Source organism: Hemibagrus wyckioides, linkage group LG20, assembly GCF_019097595.1.
Source record: "Hemibagrus wyckioides isolate EC202008001 linkage group LG20, SWU_Hwy_1.0, whole genome shotgun sequence".
Classification (NCBI taxonomy): Eukaryota; Metazoa; Chordata; class Actinopteri; order Siluriformes; family Bagridae; genus Hemibagrus; species Hemibagrus wyckioides.
In genome coordinates, this window is record NC_080729.1 from 21,163,644 (window position 1) to 21,186,433 (window position 22,790).

General features: G+C 41.9%; 1 long non-coding RNA gene across 4 annotated transcripts in view; it reads right to left on the reverse strand.

The window, feature by feature from the left end:
• Positions 1 to 317: 317 nt before the first annotated feature.
• The window catches only part of LOC131370537 (uncharacterized), a 35,019-nt gene continuing 12,546 nt past the window's right edge, over positions 318 to 22,790 (reverse strand). For 2 of the 4 annotated variants that reach the window (XR_009207431.1, XR_009207428.1), the window contains 2 exons: positions 22,073 to 22,141; positions 13,857 to 16,723 (listed from right to left, as the gene is read on the reverse strand). This is a non-coding gene — a long non-coding RNA (uncharacterized LOC131370537). Of the gene's footprint in view, positions 495 to 1,071; positions 1,697 to 13,856; positions 16,724 to 22,072; positions 22,142 to 22,790 lie in introns of those variants that run through there. The other 2 variants (XR_009207429.1, XR_009207430.1) reach the window with 2 other exon arrangements.

Sequence of the window (22,790 nt, forward strand, 5' to 3'; positions counted from 1 at the left end):
ATGAACGTATAATCTACTTTATAATACTATCATGTTGCTGCTGTTTTCATTGGAAAACTTAACTTTCAATATAAAACATGGGACAGCTCCATCAACTGGCAGTTATGGCAATCGAGAAAGATGTCTTGAACAATTGGACCATGATAAAATGATCAGTAGATTTGTTACTCTCAAGGGGAGAAGACACAGGTTGATGGTCCCCATGAAAAACCAGTAACTGGGCTACAAAAGGAAAAACCTGCTTCTCACAGACTGCTTCAATTCTGCTTTTTTATTTTTATTTTTTTAACTTTTGAAAGTGAATCAGAGCACCCACATAGATTATTCCATTCTCCAGACTCATAGCTGTGTTGTTTATATGATAATATGGAGAGTCAATGTAAGTTTAATGTTATATGTTGTGTCAGATGAGAGTTTGTTGCGTAGAAGAGATTCCTGCTTCATCGTGTTCTCCAGAGAGTGAGGAGGATAATGGATAAGAGAGCCTAAAACACCTAAAAAATAAAGAAAGGAAAGTATTTGTATATATTGTAATGAGTTGTGTGTATTTATTCAGTACAGATATCATCATAATCATAAAGTTCTCCTGTCTGGCCACCAGAGGGCGCCCTGAATCACACAGAACGCCGATCATCTACTAGTCATGTGTAATCTTTAACAATGGAATATTAGACAGATCTTAATAGTTTCTTTTTATCTTTTTAAAGTTCTTCTTTATCTTTTTATAGTTTTAACCAGCGTTTTGTTTTTAGATTTGAGTCGAGTTTCACCTTTTAAAATAAATAAAACAAGGAGTTATTACTTAACAATGTACATTTATGAATCTGAAATGTAGAAATAAATATGAAGAGTTTATTTGCAAAAACAGATAACGTTTTTATTAATTTTCAGAAATCATGTTTTTTTAATGTGCATTCCAAGTAATATCAATCAAACTGGAGTTGGGTTGTTTCTGATTAAGTAATAATAACTCACAAAAGGTAACTTACAATATTAAAGTTAATTGAAAGTATGTTTTTTTATTTATTAAAAGTTTTTTGAGCAAAAGCACATAACTCCAACATTTCAACATCTTTCAGAGTTAAACAAAACTAAGTAATTGCTTTGTAATTGCATTTAAGTGTAATATTTAACATTCTTTAACTTAAAACAAGTAGTTTAGGCAGAAAAATAGACCATTAATAAGCAATATTAAACATTCTAAATGACAGAAATCAGCAATCCAGAGATTATAACAAGACATCACAATGTAAACTGTAGGCCTGATATCCGTGTCTGACCACACAGTGGCATCTTGTGTAGTTTTATCAGTGGTTGAATAAAACAATTGGTTCATCTTTGTAATCTCCTCAGCTGACCATGTAGATGCCTGACAAACTTTGTTGTTGTGATTCCCTGCAATACAGGGAGTTTTTCCCTCACACTGTAACGTGCTGCAATGTTCCATGAAAAAGTTTCAGCTTTTATTTTTTATTTTATTTTTGGTTCCTTTAACACCATGAAGAAGATCCCACAGGTTCATCAAGTCCATCAAAATTATTCATATTTGATCACTTAGTCCGGTTTGATAAAACTCCTCTCAGCAAGCGAGTCTTTCCGAAGTGACCAGCAGCCTGGTCAGCTGACCTGAATACTACACGCTGATTCCACGAGGGCGCTCATCGGCTTCTGCAGTAAAACGTGAACTCATAATGCCCTGAAAGTGGACAATACAATACAATGTTTTTTTGACAAAACATGTTTAGGGTTCAGATCGTGCTACATGTGGAGAATAACTAACAACAGTCAGGTCATTTTTTGTCAATATGGCGTTTATCAGTTTTTGCAGATAACATTTCCACCTTTTCTGAGATCTGATTTCTCTCTAACTCCTGATAGCTTTAATAAATCACTACCTTCAAATTCACTTCAAATTAACTTCACACTCACTCAGAAATCCAAGCTCAATCCTGTAAACAAACACAGACTCACTTAATCTGCTGCCTTTCCTCAGAGCAAAGCTCTGTGTGGTTCCTCTGATGGGTTGCCAGATCAGATCAAAACGGGTATTCTATTTCCTGCACATGATCTTTACACTCTGTGTTGCCAAATGAATAAATGTTTAACTAAACAACACAAAAACGGCCATAAAAGTATCAAGTATAAATAAACAAACAAACAGTGATAAAACATTGTACTTTTAAGAGGATACTTGATAATTTTAGGGTTGTTTATAGGGTTGATAATAATAATAATAATAATAATAATAATAATAATAAGGTTACAGAAGGATAATAAATGAGGATGAGGTTCCCTTCTGAGCCTGGTTCCTCTCAAGGTTTCTTCTTCATATCATCACAGGGAGGATTGCTCATTAGGGGTAACTTTAATTTAAACTTAATATATTTATATATTCCCTCATCTGTTTCTCTACTTCTATAAAGCTGCTTTAGGGACAATGTCCATTGTTAAAAGCCCTATACAAAAACATGTCCTGTCTTTTAGACGCCAGGTCTACATGTTTTTAAACTCACCCGAGCGCACAATAGAATAATCCTTTCCGTGTTTTTCACGAGGATAATTATTACATGGTATACACGAGTACAGAGAATCTCCGGTGTTTTGAATGCGGTAATTTAGACCACAAACGTTATTGTGCCCGCATAGAAATGTGAATACTGACCCTCACACGTCTATCCCTAACAGAAGGAGAAGGTTCTGTGCAGGTGAATGGAGCTACTGAGGAGGTGAAGGGGCAGAAGGAGGTGAAGGGGCAGGAGAGAGTGAGAATGATGAAGTGTAAATGATGAACAGCCTGGATATAATGTTGTTTCTGTAAATATGAATGTAACTGTCTCTAATAAAGAGAGTGAGGCTCAGGGCAGTGCTGAGGGTATGTGTGTGTCCACTGATGCAGTGCAGGAAGGAATTTCAGAGGAAGGCCTGGCTGATGTTGTTGATCTCAGTTATCTCAGTTTACTGAGGACAGTAGCAGTGGTCAGATATTACAGAGATAGAAGTAGCTGAAAAGGACTTCTATACTGTTGAGGAAATTAACTTATTTCTGGATAAAACAAAAGGAAAGTCAGGTGTAGAGGTGAATGATGTTTTTCCTGACCGTGATAAGTTTGTGTTTTCTGTGATGCAGGTATGAAGAGTGTGTACAGAGAGCTCTCACAGCAGAAACCATACAGGTTAAAGAAACTTATCACCGCAATTAGACAAGGCAAACTGCCCCATGATAAAACTCTAACGAGAGGAAAAACAAAATAAGTATGTTTTCTTACATCTGTATTTCCTTTCTTTATTGTGTCTTCCTTCTCTCCCTCTTTCTGTGGCGAAACACACTTTAATAAGTTAGTACTGTGTTTAATTCTCCTGTAGTTTCGGACTGGTTTTATAAATCCCGGAACACAAGTAACAGTTTTCTGTATACAACAGCGGTCTCCATGACACTTCCTGATTACAAACCCATGATAACTGAATGTGATCTGGCCACAGAGACATGGACGGTGTTTAAAGCTGCACATGGAAATAAGACACACAGGCCAAGGGACAGAAACGGTCATATTACTTCTGACCCAGTGGAGATGCGTAGACCGACTGTGGATGTTCATGCAATCCTCTATGCTGCTGAGAAGGTGGATAAACAGTGCAGAAGTGACCTTCTACAGGGTGTCCCTGTTCTAACCTCAGAATAGAGGGACTCTTCGGAAACGGAACTCCTTGTTGATGAGGTGACTGTTGGTGGAACTCTCTCCACGTCCAACAGGAATCTTCCTGCTGGAATCTAAAGGACCTTATGGACTGTTCCTGGAAGTGATCGCATTGAACTTTCATCTTTCTAAACTTTGCCAGTGTGCAGGTTTAATTTGTTTCTAGAGAAGTGTATCAACAACCACAAAGATCTGGAGACCTGTGACAGTGTTATCTGGGTCTGGGTACAAAACCCCTTTCCAAATGCTAAGCTAAAGATAAACTGTGTACTGAGTGATTATGAACACTGGGACAAGTTTTTTTTCTTGGTGGCTTCCTGATCTTTTCTGTTTGTCATTGGGATTTTGTTGAATTAATACTGAATGACTTTAATGTCAGATTCCTCTTTGTTATTTCTTTCTTTTCTCTCTTCTTTTTCTATTCTTTCTTCTTTCCATTCTTCCTTCTTTCTCCCCTCTCTTTCCCCTCTTTATTTATTCAAATATTTGTCTTATTTATTTAGTTATGTTTGTTATTATTATGTTTTCTGATGTTGTCTTCATCTTTTTATTATGTATTTTTCTATGTAGGTGGCACAGTGGCTTGGTGGTTAGCATGCACTTCAAGCATCCTGGGTTCAAGTCATGTGCATGCATGTGTTTCCCCGCAATTGTGTGTGACTGGGTCAGGGTTTTGTGCTGAGTAGATTGCTGTAGATTAGAATGCTGTCCACCTTTTCTCCCAAATGAAGCACTAGAGTGTGAGCTTAAGCGCTTCGGTAAAATCACAAGTGCTTTTAAAACGAATTCTCTAGGCTGTAAACGTCCTGCTCTACAACATTCAATATTCAAGATTCAAAGAACTTTATTAATCCCAGGGGAAAATTCCTTTGCCAGGTTACATTTGCTCTAATAAAAATATGAGAGAAAGAAAGAAATATATAGACCGTTAGATAACTTTAAAATAGAATAAATACAAATACTGTATAAATATTAGTGTAGAGCTGTAATATTGCACACAAGGATTGTAAATTGGTGATAATTTTAACAAGTAATAATGGTAAAGGTCATGTAATGTGCATGAAAGGTCTATAATTACTATAGTATTATATGTATGTATACTTATGTATTGCACATGAAAATGTCCCAACACTTAAAGCGAGGAATTGTACAGTTTAATTGCCACAGGGATGAAAGATTTCCTAAAGCGCTCAGTTCTACACCTGGCAGTGGTCAGTCTCTGGCTGAATGTGCTCTTCTGATCAACCAGCACACTCTGTAGTGGATGAGAAGGGTTGTCCAGGATTGAATGGAGTTTTGACAGCATCCTTCTCTCAACAACAACGTGAACTGGGTCCAGCTCCATGCCAAGTACAGAGCCAGCCCTCCTGATTAGCTTGTCCAGTTTATTTCTCTCTGCCACCTTCATGTTACATCCCCAACAGACCAAGAGCAACTGAAAGGGGCTGCTGCTGCATGCTCGCGCATGCGTGTATATATGCATGCAACATGTTGCATTATTTAGGAGATAAATGTTAATGTTTCTGGAGTCACCAGAAAACATGCTGGATATCTCCTTCTGCATGAAGCACTAAGGGAGAACCTTCATGATTTATGCGAGTCCAGGAAATATGAAGTGTTTTGAGTGTGGGGACATTGGACACAAGCGGCTGACCTGTCCTCATAGAGGGCACGAGGAAGTGGCAGTTACTAACACCATGGAGGAGAATATGGCATCTAGACAAGTGGTCCGTCAGGAAGAGACAACCGAGCGAGTTGCAGTAAGTCAGACTGTTGAGAGCGTGGAGCCTGCCGCTGCTGCTGTACAAAATAGACTGTGTTATAGATGAAAATACAGAAAGTGCGATACCTTCCGTTAGCGGTGACGTCATGCATAGAAGTGAAAGTGAATCAGTGTCTGATGTAAAAGTTAAGAATGACTTGTGGTCTGATATGTTAAATAGCACTGATTCTACAGTGGATGATGCATCGTCTGATCAAGGTGAGACTGCAGCTTGTGCTACTGAAAGTGAAATGTCACAGGAGGCTGTTGAGGGCCTAGAATAGAATAGAATAGATGTTTATTGTCATTGTACCATATACCATATTACGAAATTTAGAAGTGTCAAACAGTCAAAAAGTGCAGCAGTCATGCATATATTCAACATTAAACAATTTAAAAATACTAATTAGTATAAAAAATAAAGGAACTAAACTAAAATAAGTTAAAACAGCCTATCCCACACAATCATACATTCCTCATCTATTGCACATTCCCATGTAAACAGTGCTTTAGATTATTGAGTGCAGTTATGGCTGTTGGATAAAAACTGTTTTTTAGTCTGTTTGTCCTGGCTCCGATTGTTCTGTATCACCGTCCTGATGGTAACAGTTCAAACAGATTGTGTCCGGGGTGTGATGTGTCCTTAAGGATGCTTTGGGCTTTCTTAATACAGTGTGAACTGTGTAATTCTTCCAGTGTTTTCAGTCTTCCCAGTGTCTGGAGAGGTTAGGATGCACTTTATGGAGCACTGGTTGAAGTACACCAGTAGTCTCTGAGTGATGTTGTTCTTCCTCAGTGCCCTAAGGAAGTAGAGTCTCTGCTGGGCCTTTTTCAGCAGCTCAGAGGTGTTTGTGCTCCAAGTCAGACCTCTTGGACTCCCAGGAACCGGAAGTCAGCTACCCTCTCTACACAAGCCCCACTGATGGAAAGTGGAGTAATGTCCATTTTCTTCCTCCTGTAGTCAATGATCAGCTCCTTGGTCTTTGTGGTGTTGAGGAGCAGGTTGTTCTCCTTACACCACCATGACAGCCGCTCCACCTCATCCCCATGAACTGGTGTTAAATGTTGAGCTGTAATCCACAAAGAGCATCCAGACGTAGCTCCCCTGCTTCTCCAGGTGGGATAGTGCGGCATGGAGGGCTGTGGCCACAGCGTCCTCTGTGGATCTGTTTCCCCTGTAGGCAAACTGGTGAGAGTCAAAACTTGGGAGCAGGAGTGATGTAATGTGACTCCGGACCAGTTTTTTGAAGTACTTCATCACCAATGGTGTGAGTGCAACTGGCCGGTAGTCACTCAGGATGGAGATGTGAGACTTCTTTGGCAGGGGGACTATGGTGGAGGATTTCGGACACGGTGGGACAGTGGACAGGGCCAAGGACTGATTGAAGATCTTGGTGAAGATTCCAGCAAGATGATCCGCACAGTCTTTCAGCACCCGGCTGGGGACACCATCCGGTCCAGCAGCCTTCCTCGGGTTCACGGACCTCAGCATATGCCTAACCTCACTCTCTTTGACCTGGAGGGTTAAGCTGCTGAGGGACTTGTGGTGTGGTGTGGCTGTATCTGGTGGCTCCACCTCAAAACGGGCAAAGAAGAGGGTTAGCTTCTCTGCCAGCGTGGCGACACCCTCAGCAGCTCGGGGTTGGTCCTGAAATTTTTTTTAAAAATTTTTTTGCTGTTGTTTTGCTGTCCAGGTGGTCCTCGATCCACCTCCTGTAGTCCAGCTTGGCCTCTCTGATGCTTCTCTTCAGGTTAGCTTGGGCTGTGCTGTATTGAGCCCAATTTCCAGACCTGAGAGCAGTGTTTCTCTCTCTAAGCAGCCGCTTGACCTCCCAGGTCATCCAGGGCTTCTGGTTGAAATAGACCCGGATTTGTCCACTGTGACAGTGTCTACACAGTTCTTTATGTAACACAGCACACTGTATGTGAACACTCCCAGGTCCTGATGTTCAAACACATCCCAGTTGTTCCTGTTTAAGCAGTCCTGCAGCTGCTGAGGCACCATCAGGCCAAGTTTTAATGGTTTTTGTGCTGGTAAGAGCAGTTTTACAGAGGGGGGCATATGCGGGGATCAGAAGCAGGGACACGTGGTCAGACTGGGCCAAGTGTGGAAGTGGTCTCACCCTGTAGCCCAGCTTGAAGTTAGAGTACACTTTGTCCAGAGTGTTAGATCCTCTAGTAGCACATTTAACATGCTGGTGGAATCTAGGGAGCGCTGCTTTCAGGTGATTAAAATCCCCTGCTATGATAAGCACAGCTTCAGGATACATGCTCTGCTGTTTATTAATACTACCATGTAAAAGTAGTATAGTCGAGCAAGCATTAGCATCTGGTGGAATGTAAACAGCGGTTATTACAACTACGGTAAACTCCCTCGAAAGATAAATAGGCCTGCATTTAACAGTTACATACTCCAAATCCATGGAGCAGTGTCTGTCTACAGTCACTGTGTGTGTACACCAGCTGTTATTTATGTACACACAGAGCCCCCCACCTCTGCTCTTACCGGAGCCCACTGTCCTGTCCTGACGCTGTGCAGTGTAGCCTGCTAACTCGATAGCCGAATCCCGAATAGATGGATGAAGTCAAGTCAGTTAACAGTACCCAACTGTCTCTCACTGTGGTGTTGTTCGTAGCAGTCTGTAGCCTCAGTTCATCCATCTTATTAGTGAAGGATCTGGCGTTCGTGAGAAATAGGCTGTGAAACGGTGGTTTGAATGGCTGCCTCCTTAGCCTGGCCAGCACTGCCCCGCATCTGCTTCCTGTCTCTGCGCCACCTCACCGCTGAGATGGTAATCCATGGTGAACCGGGGGCTCTTGCTATGTCCACCAGGATATTATGTGAGCGGATAAACCCTAGCCTAACCCTAGGCTGTAACACTGCCCTTGAAGCAAACACCAACCTTTAGGAGGTCACATCGGCTGAAGATGTTCACCAAACAGAATGTACACGAGATCAGATAAAACACATACACACAAAGCCAAACAAAGCACTGACTGATAGAGCACTGAGCTGCAGCAACTGTGTATGCCGCCATCTTGCCATCTTGAAGATGTCTCAGAAAGCTCCTCTCAGGTAGAAGAATCGCTCTACAGTTTAGATGAAGTTAACAACTTCATTTCTTAATGAGACTTTCAGAAGACAAGTACGAGGAAAAGTCTATAAAATCAGTGGTTTTGCTCCAGAGAAATGTGGGGTTAGGTCTCTTAAGTGAGAAGAAATGTTTTTGTTTGAAGAAGTGTGTTGCAACTGTAAGGAAACTGAGAAAGATGGCAAAGAAGTCTTAGTCTTGTAAAAACCAGTCATGCATCACACAGTGTATTTCTGCTCTTTTTTCTGTTTTTCCTTTCCCACTTTAACATGGAGATGCTAACGATAGGCTCCCTTAATATCAATGGTAGAAAGGGCAGACATAAAAGAGCTTTAGTAGCGGAGATCATACAACAAAGGAGACTGGACGTGGTTTTTCTTCAGGAAACACAGTGATATAAATAATGAAGTTGAGTGGGCTATGTGGTGGGAGGGACAATACACACTCAGTCATGGCACTAATCTCAGTGCAGGAGTGGCTACTTTATTTCCTAAATCTGCTAAAATCTTAAAGGTTGAAGAAATAGTCAAAGACCGCTTAATAATAACCAAAGCTGAAATTAAAGATGTTTTTCATTTTATTAACATCTATGCAACAAATGTAGGGCTTGAGCAGGTTATCTTCTTTAGCAAGCTAAGCAATGCATTAAAGCAGTGTGGTAATGAAGGGTATCTTGTTATAGGAGGGGACTGGAACTGTACAGTAGGCTTTATTAGATCGCAATACTGTGGAGCTACACACACAATCTTCTGTCTGTCTTTCAAAGATGTTTAAGAATTTAATCTTCTGGATTTATGGAGAGAAAAAACAGCCAAGCAGTACACATGGATCAAAGTTTCAGATGACAGAATCGGTGCAGCACAGTTAGATAGGATTTACATATCAAAACAGTTCAGCAGTAGAGTTATTGACTGCCCCACTTCTCCAGTAGGTTTCTCTGATCACCAGCCTCTGTCACAATAATTGTATCACAGTTCACTAGCAGATCCTATTTTTACACCAGGTTATTACAGGATGCTGATATCTGTGAGCAATTTCAGTGCTTCTGGGAACACTGGAAAACCAAAAAGAATGACTTCAATAACTTGAGACAGTGGTGGGACTTTGGGAAGGTGATCAAGATCAAGCTGCTATGACAACAGCACACTGCCAATTCAAGTACCAAGATGAAGCAAGCAATCAAAGCAATGAGCATTGAAAATCAACTGACTGGTTTCCATGATCCTAGTCTACTAAGGACCCTGCATCAAAAGAAAAAGAGCTGGGCTCATATCTAGATGAAAGAGTGAAGGGAGCACTTGTGAGATCTCGCTTTACAACTTTTGAGGATATGGATGCACCAAGTGCCTTCTTTAACCTTGAACGTTCGACTGCACAGTACAGACAGATGGTCTGTCTCCGTCTTCCTGATGACAGAGTGACCACTGATATCACAGAAATGCGCCAGCTTGCCATGGATTTTTACTCTGGCCTTTACACTGCTGAGGTATGTGACCTAAACTGCACTGAACAACTTACACTTTCAAGTCAAAGTCAAGTCAAAGAAGCTTTATTGTCACTTCAACCATATATAGCTGATGCAGTACACAGTGAAGTGAAACAACGTTCCTCCTAGACCAGAGGTGCTACACATACAAAGACAAAGTACAGTGACGCAGACAAACATAGAGCTATAACATAGAGATAAAAACTAAACTATGCTTAAGGTGCAATAAATAAACTAGACATACAACAGAAGCGCACAGGACGACAAGACAAGACAGTGCAGACAAACAACATATAGACCGACTTTTGTGCAGATAGCAGTGTATACAGAGAGTGCAAATAAGAAATTGACATTTGTGCAAAGAACAGTGTATACAGTGAGTGCAAATATTAAAGTGACACATGTAAACAGGATTAATATAAAAAATGTAAAGTGAAATGTAAAGTGACATGTGCGTGCAAACAGGACAATTTTGTGTGTGTGTGTCCAGCACAGTTGGACATAAATGAGGAGGAACTCACCACTGCTGTGAACCAGCTTTGCTCAAGGCGGTCAACAGGGATTGATGGCTTACCATCTGAATTTTTTAAGCATTTTTGAACCTGCATTTCCGGATTTCTTTGAAGTGTTGCATGAGTTCAATATGGAAGGTTTTTTTTTTTTTACCAGTCTCATGCCAATGTGCAGTTCTGTGTTTACTACCTAAAAAGGGAGATCTGTCCCAATTAAAAAATTGGAGACCAGTGGCACTTTTGACCACAGACTATAAGCTCCTATCTAAATGTTTAGTCAACAGGCTGAAGCACCATCTCCATTCAATAGTGGATAAAGACCAAATCTACTGCATTCCAGACAGATCCATTTTTGATCATTTGTTTCTGGTGTGTGATGTGCTAGACATTTGTAAGACCTCTGATAGGACTAAACTTAGGTTTAATCTCCTTAGATCAAGAAAAGGCATTTGACAGAGCTGACCACACATATCTGTTTAAAGTTATGTAGGCTTTTGGTTTTGGAGACACTTTTGTTAATTTGGTTAAGCTGCTGTATACTGAGGCACCATGCATGGTCAAGGTAGGAGGTGGATTAAGCCGGCCAATATCAGTCTCAAGGGGGATTAGGAAAGGCTGTCCATTGTATGGTCAGTTATATGCTATGGCAATAGAACCACTACTGTTTTATCTTAGACAGAGACTATCAGGGTCCCATGTTCATGGTGGGATTCAGGCCCCAAAGTTGTCAATTTCTGCATATGCAGATGATGTCAGTTTTCATTACCCATGATCAGGACATCAAAACCCTAAGTGCAGCACTCCAGGTGTATCAGAATGCCTCATCAGCTAAAGTGAACTGGAACAAAAGCGAGGCTTTATGGGCAGGTCAGGTACAGTCTGGCCAACTTCCAGTATTGCCAGAAAAGTTAAAGGGAGATAAAATAGATATGTTTTTAGGAACAGTTAACTTCCAAAAACAGAACTGGGAGGGAATAGTGGAGAGAGTGTGCACCAAATTGCCTAGATGGAAATGGTTGCTGCCTCAGATGTCCTACTGGGGGAGAGTTCTAGTTGCTAAAAACTTGGTCGCCTCCACCTTATGGCACTGACTCAACCACCTGCAGGACTTGTTTAAGAAGTGTAGAGGCAGCTTGTGAGCTTCTTCTGGTCAGGCCAGAACTGGGTTCGAGCTGCTGTACTGCGTCTACCAGTAAAAGAAGGAGGACAAGGATTGGTAGACATCAGGTCCAGGATAACGACCTTCAGACTCCAAGCAGCCCAGAAGCTGATATATTGCAGCTCAATGTCCTGGAAAGACAGCCACTGTGCTTCTAAGGAAGGCAGGTGAAATGGGCAAACACTTGTTCCTGATGAACTTACGAGAAACAGACTTGGCCATCCTCACACATTTTTACAGGTCTGTGCTGGAAGAATGGAGGATTCTTTCCTTTTCAAGGATGCCTGATGCAACAGCAGGAACATGGCTTCTGGAGGTGCCTCTACTCAACAACCATTTTCTCAACTCCACGTTTTGTCACGAAAACACACGCGACAAGTGGATCCGGAAATGATGCGAGACTTTCGGTAGAAGTTTGTTTTGAAAATGGACGTCGGCAGGAGTCTCGCTCTAAATAAATGCTAATTTATTAAAATAAATGTTGTGTCCACACTATTTTTGAAGTCATGTTGCTGCTGCTGCTTTTCTTCCGGTGACCTCAACTCTGTTGACTTGCTCTCTCATTGGCTGGAGGTCGTAGCTACAATTGACACCACATGATGTGGAGTCGGCCGACCGTCCCAGATATTTAACATGCCAGATATCTGGATTTTGTCTGCGAGGTGTCAGAGACGCGTCAGTGAGCCTCTTTGAGGCATCGTTGAGAAGTTCACACAAAGATTGCTGAGCGCTGATCACCCGCTGATTTTCCCACGATCACAGACCGATCTGTCGGCCAGCTCGTTAATTTACAAACCGGGCTTAAAATCCTGTAGTGTGAACGAGGCTTAAGAACTGCTGGTTTTACAAAGCTAGGTCACATTGTGAGCACAGGCTGGGCAGCTGTCAGGGAAAGGACTGGGATCAGTTCACAACAACGACTTGACCAACTGGCAGCAGTGAGCAGTGTGTGGTGAAGTCTCATCAATCCCACTGCATCACCTTCATCTTCTTAATATAAAGTCACAGGAGCTGATGTTTATTACCATGAAAACCAGGAGTTTTTTAAAAAAAATCTGTTTCAGTCTGGTTTCTGTAACCTAAAATAACACTAACAATATAAAAATAGAAGGTTTAACTACAGCAAAAAAAGGAATCAGAACTGATAGTCAGACTGGTAATGATATTTACTGTAACATGGTAGTACAGGAGAGTAATGTGAGACTGATGTGTTAGTCAGTAGCACAGCGCTGTGTGAAGGACAGACAGGGTGTCAGTGATTTATTATCTTTATGTAGCTCCTTTTTCTATCTATCTATCTATCTATCTATCTATCTATCTATCTATCTATCTATCTATCTATCTATCTATCTATCTATCTATCTATCTATCTATCTATCTATCTATCTATCTATCTATCTATCTATCTATCTATCTATCTAATTTTTGAAGTCTCTGTCCAGTGCATATATTTGTTATTGTGTTTTTATAGATATTGACCAGTTTAATTGTTCCTTTTATTTGAATGTATTTAATTCAAACCTCAGCAACTCAAAATAACTCAAAATCATATAAATAAAAGTGTTTAGATTAAAATATCATCTACATATGATCAAATACATAAATACATACACTATATTGCCAAAAGTTTTGGGACACCCCTCCAAATCATTGAGATTAGAGTCCTTACCTCAACCCCACACTGTAAGCCTGGACAAGCAGAATTTACTTAAGAAATTTGAGGAAACCGGTTGCCTTAAAAATGTAAGATATGTGTATTGAAAATTTGAGTGAAATGAACTTAAAAACTTGAAGGACTAGAATTGTTATTTTAAGTTCAATACACTAAATTCCAAGTTCACTTAACTTAAAATCATTTATAATATAAATTGCTTTATCCAATCACTCTCCTTAATATTTTAAGTTAAAGTGGGTAAAAAATCTATTCATTACTTATTTTTTATATATATATATATATATATATATATATATATATATATATATATATATATATATATAAATCTATTATTGATTTAAATACTAAAGCATACAAATTATAAAAACAAACAAGTATTTTCTTTTTTGCTTTATTTTAATTTAGAACATGGAACCAATAACAGGCTACGTCTTGAAAACCTGCTATTATTTTATGATGTAAACAGATGCTTCATCTCCATTAACTACTAGCATTCTGTTGTCAAGTGAATGAGTGCCTGGTGAGCTACTCACAAACATCAGAGAGCTACTGGCAGCTATTGAATTACTGGTTTTAGACCACATGGTTTAATGGCAAAGGTTGTGTGGTTCATATCCTAAGAACGCATTTCACATAAAAAACCCACGAATGTCTAGCAACATCGTGCCTATTTTAAGAAATGCACTTATTAGTGTTTTAACCTGTGAACATCTCTCAGTATCACAACAAATCATATCAAAACTGGTTGGATAGGGTACACTCTCTAAACTCTCTGGTCTGCTGAACTATCAGTGTGTGGAAACCCAATCGACAAAATTAGGCTTTGAACAAACAGACAGACAGAAGCTCCCGTTCTGATGCTACTGCCAATGAGCCATGAAACATACTATAAAACACACACTGCAAACAGTGCACAACAGTTTGCTATTTTAAAACACTATTTGTAAAGTGTAGCATTATAAACTAATCACTGATATGTGGAGCTGTAATTTAACTATTCAGAACCCTCTTTTACACTGAAAGCTGAAGTTTCAGCTCACCTTTACCCAGCTTGAACATTACCTGCTGAATAAAGGTGAATGTGTTTTTCACACACTTGGGGTAGTCCAGGTGCAGGGCATACATGAGTCCAAAAAGGACATAGAAGGCCTGAGGCAGGTTGGCCAGGTCATCCATCACCACACTCCCTTCCAAGACGATGCCCACTCTGGATGGGTTGAGCTGAGGACATTCTTTACACATCCAGAATGAGGAAACGTGCAGGCAGAATCACTCTGGACCCCACACACCTGGCCCACCCCCTCTTTGAACTTTTACCCTCCGGATGGCGCTACAGAGCAGTAAACGCCAGGACATCCAGACACAAGAACAGCTTCTTCCCTCAAGCCATTCATTTCCTGAACAATTAATCTGTCTGCTATCTCCCCCAGTGCAATAATAATCTATATATACATATGTATATAGGCACAATGCAATACTCTACATAAGCGCCCTATTTATATTTCCATCATACTTATATATGAACTTCTATATGTTTCTGTGTTATAATTTATGTATTTATTGATGCCAAAGAGCTGGATTTTGGTCTCATTGGACCACAACACTTTCACCCAGTTCTCCTCTGAATCATTTAGATGTTCACTGGTAAACTTCAGATGGTCCTGTACATGTGCTTTCTTTAGCAGGGGGACCTTGCGGGTGCTACTGGATTTTAGTCTTTCATGGCGTAGTGTGTTATCAATTGTTTTCTTGGTGACTGTGGTCCCAGCTGCCTTGAGATCACTGACAAAATCCTCCAGTGTAATTCTGGGCTGATTCCTCGCCGTTCTCATGATCATTGAAACTCCATGAGGTGAGATCTTGCATGGAGCCCCAGACCGAGGAAGATCATTGACAAAGTCCTTTTGTGTTTCTTCCATTTGGGAATAATCGCACCAACTGTTGTCACCTTCTCACCAAGCTGCTTGGCGATGGTCTTGTAGCTCATTCCAGCCTTGTGTAGGTCTACAATCTTGTCCCTGACATCCATGGACAGCTCTTTGGTCTTGACCATGATGGAGAGTTTGGAATCTGATTGATTGCTTCCTTCTGTGGACAGGTGTCTTTCATACAGTTAATGAGCTGAGATTAAGAGCACTCCCCGAGAGTGCTCCTACTGTAATCTCAGCTCCTTACCTGTATAAAAGACACCTGGGAGCCAGAAATCTTTCTGACTGATAGGGGGTCAAATACTTATTTCACTCATTAAAATACAAATCAATGTAGAACTTTTCTGAAATGCGTTTTTCTAGATTTTTTTTGTTGTTATTCTACCATTAAAATTACAGACTGATCATTTCTTTGTCAGTGGGCAAACGTACAAAATCAGCAGGGGATCAAATAATTTTTTCCCTCACTGTACATTATGATAATGAATATGGTCTAGCAACTTGGAACTTTAATATTACACATTATTATAGTCCCCCAGAAAAAAAAAACATAAAAGATGAAAAAGTCTTGAATTGGTTAAAACACCGTTTTTCAGTGCTCACAAACTGGCCATGGAGTGATAAGATGGCTAAGCTAACTTACAGGTGACAAACATAAAACTGTCCGTCAAACTTGTTAAAACAACAATTTGCACTTCTGAAAAACAGCACAAGAAGTGATAAGGTAGCTATGTTAGCTAATTTAAGCAGTGAAAATTGTCTGACAAAGTGTTTAACTTCCATCCATCCATTTTCTACACCCTTTTTATTCCTAATTAGGATCACGGGGATCTGCTGGAGCCTATCCCAGCACACATTGGGTGAAAGGCAGGGGTACACCCTGGACAGGTCACCAGTCCATCACAGGGTCACATATAGACAGACAACCACACACACACACACACACACTCACCCCTATGGGCAATTTATAATTACCAATCAACCTAATGTACATGTTTTTGGACTGTGGGAGGAAACCAGAGTACCCAGAGTAAACCCATGCAGGCATGGGGAGAACATGCAAACTCCACACAGAAAGGCCCCCGCCTGTTCGAACCCGGGATTCGAACTTTCTTGCTGTGGGGTAACAGTGCTAACCACTAAGCCACCATGCTGCCCTAGTTTTAAACTTACAAGAAAATTGACACTACTCTCACACAGCCTTTCCAATTAAAAAGAAAACAATAAAAAAGCAACAGGTTCCTACCTTTCATCAATACAACTCACCAGATTCAGTAGACCGTGATACAGCAGTCGTATTGTCGCCCTCTTCTTTTCTCTTCTGGAAGACGCACTAGTCCGTGGTGCCTCGTCCTTCACCTGGTGGGTGGTTCAATTCGGGGCTGTGTCCGACGACAGCACCTGTTGGAGGCTGCTGAGGAAAATAGCTATCAAGTAGAAAATGTCCTATCAAACTGTTGTTTCCACTAATCACAAAGTGAGGGAAACAACAATAAGAGAGGAACAGGCTGAAAATATATGTTCGCTTGGACAATGCAGCAACTAATAATTTAAGTGGGAGGGTGAAATAACGTTAATACCGCATTTATGTTCACACTTCCATCATGCACCTGAACAGCCACTGAGCTACAAGGTCTGTTCTTATGGAGATAAAGAGGTGTGGTCATGACTAAAACCTGGTCCTTGACCACCCGTGTTCAAATTTTCAGTATTCGATTCGAATTTTCGAGTCAATTTGAACTCGGTGTACGAAAATATTTTTGGTGTACGACACGACCACCAGGAACGCCGGTTCCTGTTTCATACAGGATTGCAACAAATAATCGAATGAATGTTAATGTGAACTGTATTTTCGACACAAATATTCAGTTTTCGAAAATATTTTTCTGTGTTCAACCCGACCTGAAAACAACTATTGTGACCGCACACCAGGGGCAATTCTAGGATTTTCATTTAAGGGGGGGCTCAGCCCCCAACGAGGGCATAATAGTAAAAAAATTAAATAAATAAATAAATAAATAAATAAATAAAATAAAATAAAATAAAGGTTTGACTAACAGGGTAGGATGGTAAACTTATGGCAGCATTCCACTGTATTGCATAGATGTGTATAACATTTGAGTACTGAACAAGACAAATAAGAGTCTTCCTGATCTCTCGTTTTCATATGAAATTTAAAGGGGGCTGAGGCCATCAAGAATTTGTGTAGAGTTTATGGGGAATCACAGAATTCTTAGGAGGGCTGAGTAGAAATGTTAAAGCCCCCCTAAAAATGGCCTAGCGATGCCCATGCTCCACGCTTTCCATGCAGCGTACCCTGGCGTAGACAATAAAGATGAAGCAGTTCCTGCGGGTCACCTGTTCTGAAAGCATCACCTGTGAGTGCTTGTGTTATAACCCCACACTATCTCTTATGGTATAATTTCAGTAGCCATGTCTCCGAAAAAGGGGAAATCAGGCATCAACGTTGCCAAGAGGAAAGTTGTGAGATCAACCATCGAGTTGAAACAGATTATTTCGTTTTACAATATTTCCTATGGGGAAAAATAATTCAGCTTTCGACCAAATCTGTATTCGACCAGACTTTTGGAACTAATTAAGGACAAAAACACTGAGGTACCACTGTATTTTTAAGCAATTTAAATTAAAGTTACTTGCACAGTGCATTACTATCAAATGCTAGTATATTCTACTACAGGCCTTCTCATCCAACATCAGTGCCTGACTTCACAAATGCACTTCTAGAGGAATGGTCAAAAATTCCCATAAACACACTCCTAAACCTTGTGGAAAGCCTTCCCAGAAGAGTTGAAGCTGTTATAGCTGTAAAGGGTGGGACAACTCCATATTACATTCATGTGCATGTAAAGGCAGACGTCACAGTTTTGACCTGGCTCACAGTCTCTGGGTTGAGGTCAGGACTCTGTGCAGGACAGTCAAGTTCCTCCACACCAAACTCACTCATCCATGTCTTTATGGACCTTGCTTTGGTCACTGGTGTGCAGTCATGTTGGAACAGGAAGGGATCATCCCCAAACTGTTCCCACAAAGAGCATGAAATTGTCCAAAATGTCTTGGTATTGTTGGATTACAAATTTATAAAATGTTAAATCTAAGTTAAGTCTGAGACATTAACCTTTTGCTGAAACTATAATCAGACTTGGATGACTACAGCGACGCACAGTGAGTTCTCAATAAAGAGTAACTTCTGCTTGAAAGATATCCCAATGTCTCCTGGTCTCTGCTTTGACAAGGAAAAAGTTTCCAACAGTATGAAGCTGAAGCATTAAGAGTTCCTTTCACTGGAACTAAGGGGCCGAGCCCAACCCCTGAAAAACAACACCTGAACTCAATGATCTGGAGGGGTGTCCCAATACTTTTGGCAGTATAGTGTATCTAGTCTTTCTTAATCATATAAAAGATCAGAATATCCAGTGCTTGAGTAAATAAATAATAACATTACTATGTAAAAACAATATTCTGCAAAGAAAACTGATATAATTTAATAATAAAGCATATCATGCAATCAGCTAGTGCTTATTAAATACCAGTTAACAGATTTAGATATTTATTTAACACGTCTTTAACTGACTCGATCAGAGAGAAGCTTCAGATGCTTCATGAACACATTTTACACAGAAATGATGAAGAGCAGGAACTCTGTCACACCACTAGAACCGCTCTCTTCCTCTCTCCGCTTCTCAGAGTAACACACACACATACACACACACACACACAGGCAAGCGTTACCTGCTGTCTTCCACAGACACAAGCTCACTGAAGCCTGTGTCTCACACACACACACACACACACACACACACACAGGCAAGCGTTCCCTGCTCTCTTACACACACACACACACACACACACACACACACACACACACAGGCAAGCGTTACCTGCTCTCTTCCACACACACACACACACACAGGCAAGCGTTATTTGCTCTCTTCCACACACACACACACACACAGGCAAGCGTTATTTGCTCTCTTCCACACACACACACACACACAGGCAAGCGTTACTTGCTCTCTTCCACACACACACACACACACACACACACACACACAGGCAAGCGTTACCTGCTCTCTTACACACACACACACACACACACACAGGCAAGCGTTACCTGCTCTCTTACACACACACACACACACACACACACAGGCAAGCGTTACCTGATCTCTTACACACACACACACACACACACACACACACACAGGCAAGCGTTACCTGCTCTCTTACACACACACACACACACACACAGGCAAGCGTTACCTGCTCTCTTCCACACACACACACACACACAGGCAAGCGTTACCTGCTCTCTTCCACACACACACACACACACACACACACACACACACAGGCAAGCGTTACCTGCTCTCTTCCACACACACACACACACACACACACAGGCAAGCGTTACCTGCTCTCTTCCACACACACACACACACACACACACACACACACACAGGCAAGCGTTATTTGCTCTCTTCCACACACACACACACACACACACACACAGGCAAGCGTTACTTGCTCTCTTCCACACACACACACACACACACACACACAGGCAAGCGTTACCTGCTCTCTTCCACACACACACACACACACACACAGGCAAGCGTTACTTGCTCTCTTCCACACACACACACACACACACACACACAGGCAAGCGTTACTTGCTCTCTTCCACACACACACACACACACACACACACACAGGCAAGCGTTACCTGCTCTCTTCCACACACACACACACACACACACACAGGCAAGCGTTACCTGCTCTCTTCCACACACACACACAGGCAAGCGTTACCTGCTCTCTTCCACACACACACACACACACACACACACAGGCAAGCGTTACCTGCTCTCTTCCACACACACACACACACACACACACACACACACACACAGGCAAGCGTTACCTGCTCTCTTCCACACACACACACACACACACACACACACACACACACACACACACACACACACACACACACACAGGCAAGCGTTACCTGCTCTCTTCCACACACACACACACACACACACACAGGCAAGCTGCCAAGCTACCTGCTCTCTTCCACACACACACACACACACACACACACACACACACACAGGCAAGCGTTACCTGCTCTCTTCCACACACACACACACACACACACACAGGCAAGCGTTACCTGCTCTCTTCCACACACACACACACACACACACACACACACACACAGGCAAGCGTTACCTGCTCTCTTACACACACACACACACACACACACACACACACACACAGGCAAGCGTTACCTGCTCTCTTCCACACACACACACACACAGGCAAGGGTTACCTGCTCTCTTCCACACACACACACACACACACACACACACACAGGCAAGCGTTACCTGCTCTCTTCCACACACACACACACACACACACACACACAGGCAAGCGTTACCTGCTCTCTTCCACACACACACACACACACACACACACACACACACACACAGGCAAGCGTTACCTGCTCTCTTACACACACACACACACACACACACACACACACACACACACACAGGCAAGCGTTACCTGCTCTCTTCCACACACACACACACACAGGCAAGCGTTACCTGCTCTCTTCCACACACACACACACACACACACACACACACACACACACACACACAGGCTAGCGATTACTGCTCTCTTCTACACACACACACAGACACACACACACAGGCAAGCGTTACCTGCTCTCTTACACACACACACACACACACACACACACAGGCAAGCGTTACCTGCTCTCTTCCACACACACACACACACAGGCAAGCGTTACCTGCTCTCTTCCACACACACACACACACACAGGCAAGCGTTACCTGCTCACACACACACACACACACACACACACACACACACACACACAGGCAAGCGTTACCTGCTCACACACACACACACACACACACAGGCAAGCGTTACCTGCTCTCTTCCACACACACACACACACACACACACACACACACACACACACAGGCAAGCGTTACCTGCTCTCTTCCACACACACACACACACACACACACACAGGCAAGCGTTACCTGCTCTCTTCCACACACACACACACACACACACACACACACAGGCAAGCGTTACCTGCTCTCTTCCACACACACACACACACACAGGCAAGCGTTACCTGCTCTCTTCCACACACACACACACACACACACACACACACACACACAGGCAAGCGTTACCTGCTCTCTTCCACACACACACACACACACACACACACAGGCAAGCGTTACCTGCTCTCTTCCACACACACACACACACACACACACACAGGCAAGCGTTACCTGCTCTCTTACACACACACACACACACACACACACACAGGCAAGCGTTACCTGCTCTCTTCCACACACACACACACACAGGCAAGCGTTACCTGCTCTCTTCCACACACACACACACACACAGGCAAGCGTTACCTGCTCACACACACACACACACACACACACACACACACAGGCAAGCGTTACCTGCTCACACACACACACATAACGGTATGTGGTCATTCATTGTGTTTTGGCTTCAGCTGAGAGGTTCTGTGTGCTCGGTCTAACAGTAGTAGGTCAGCTCTAATTGTGGACAAATCATCACCCAGTGCCGCTCGAAGTTCGGTTTTAAAGATCTCCGCAATGTCTCCTTTCAACAAGCTTAGCAATTCACACTTTAGGGACTCCGCATCAATTACCTGCATGACTTCCTTCGGAGAGGTGGAGCCGCGGGGTGAAGACGAAGTCCGTGGGTCCGAGGTCACGACCTGTGAAACAGACCTCAGTTGTTAGTTCGTTGTGGCACGGGTTTTAGTGGTTTTAATGGCCATGATAATATGTCCAGGTGGTGAAAAAAAAGCTTTCACAAGATACACAAAATTTCAAAAAATGTTGAATTTAATGTAAAACTTTTCCTCCTTTTCTGAGTTGTGGTTTCTCTCAAACTCCTGATAACGTTAATAAATCAGTAACTTCATATTTACTTCAAATGAACTTTAAACTCACTCAGAAATCCAACCTCAATCCTGTAAATATACACAGAGTCACTGCCGCTATTCTGCAAAGCTGGTTCTCTGATCTCTGCAGAGTCCGCATGTTTCCTTTTATTTCAGGTTCACTGATCACAGAAAATGGCTGCAGATCTTTAGCAATTATTATATTGTAATTATTTTTTGTGTCTCTTGCCTGTTTTTGTGAACCAGTCGTGTCTGAATGCCGGAAGGAATCAGATAGGGGACTGTGGTTTTTTGGGTTCCTGTGTTACCTGCTCTGCCATCCTGCTTCCACACAGTGATATCTCTGGGTGATGGAGCTGCAGATGTGTGATCACGTTGAAGTATTTCCATGTCAGTAACTCATGTGGAACAGCGCTTAAACACAGCCATGTTTTTGGTTTAGCGTTTTTGTTTCATCGGC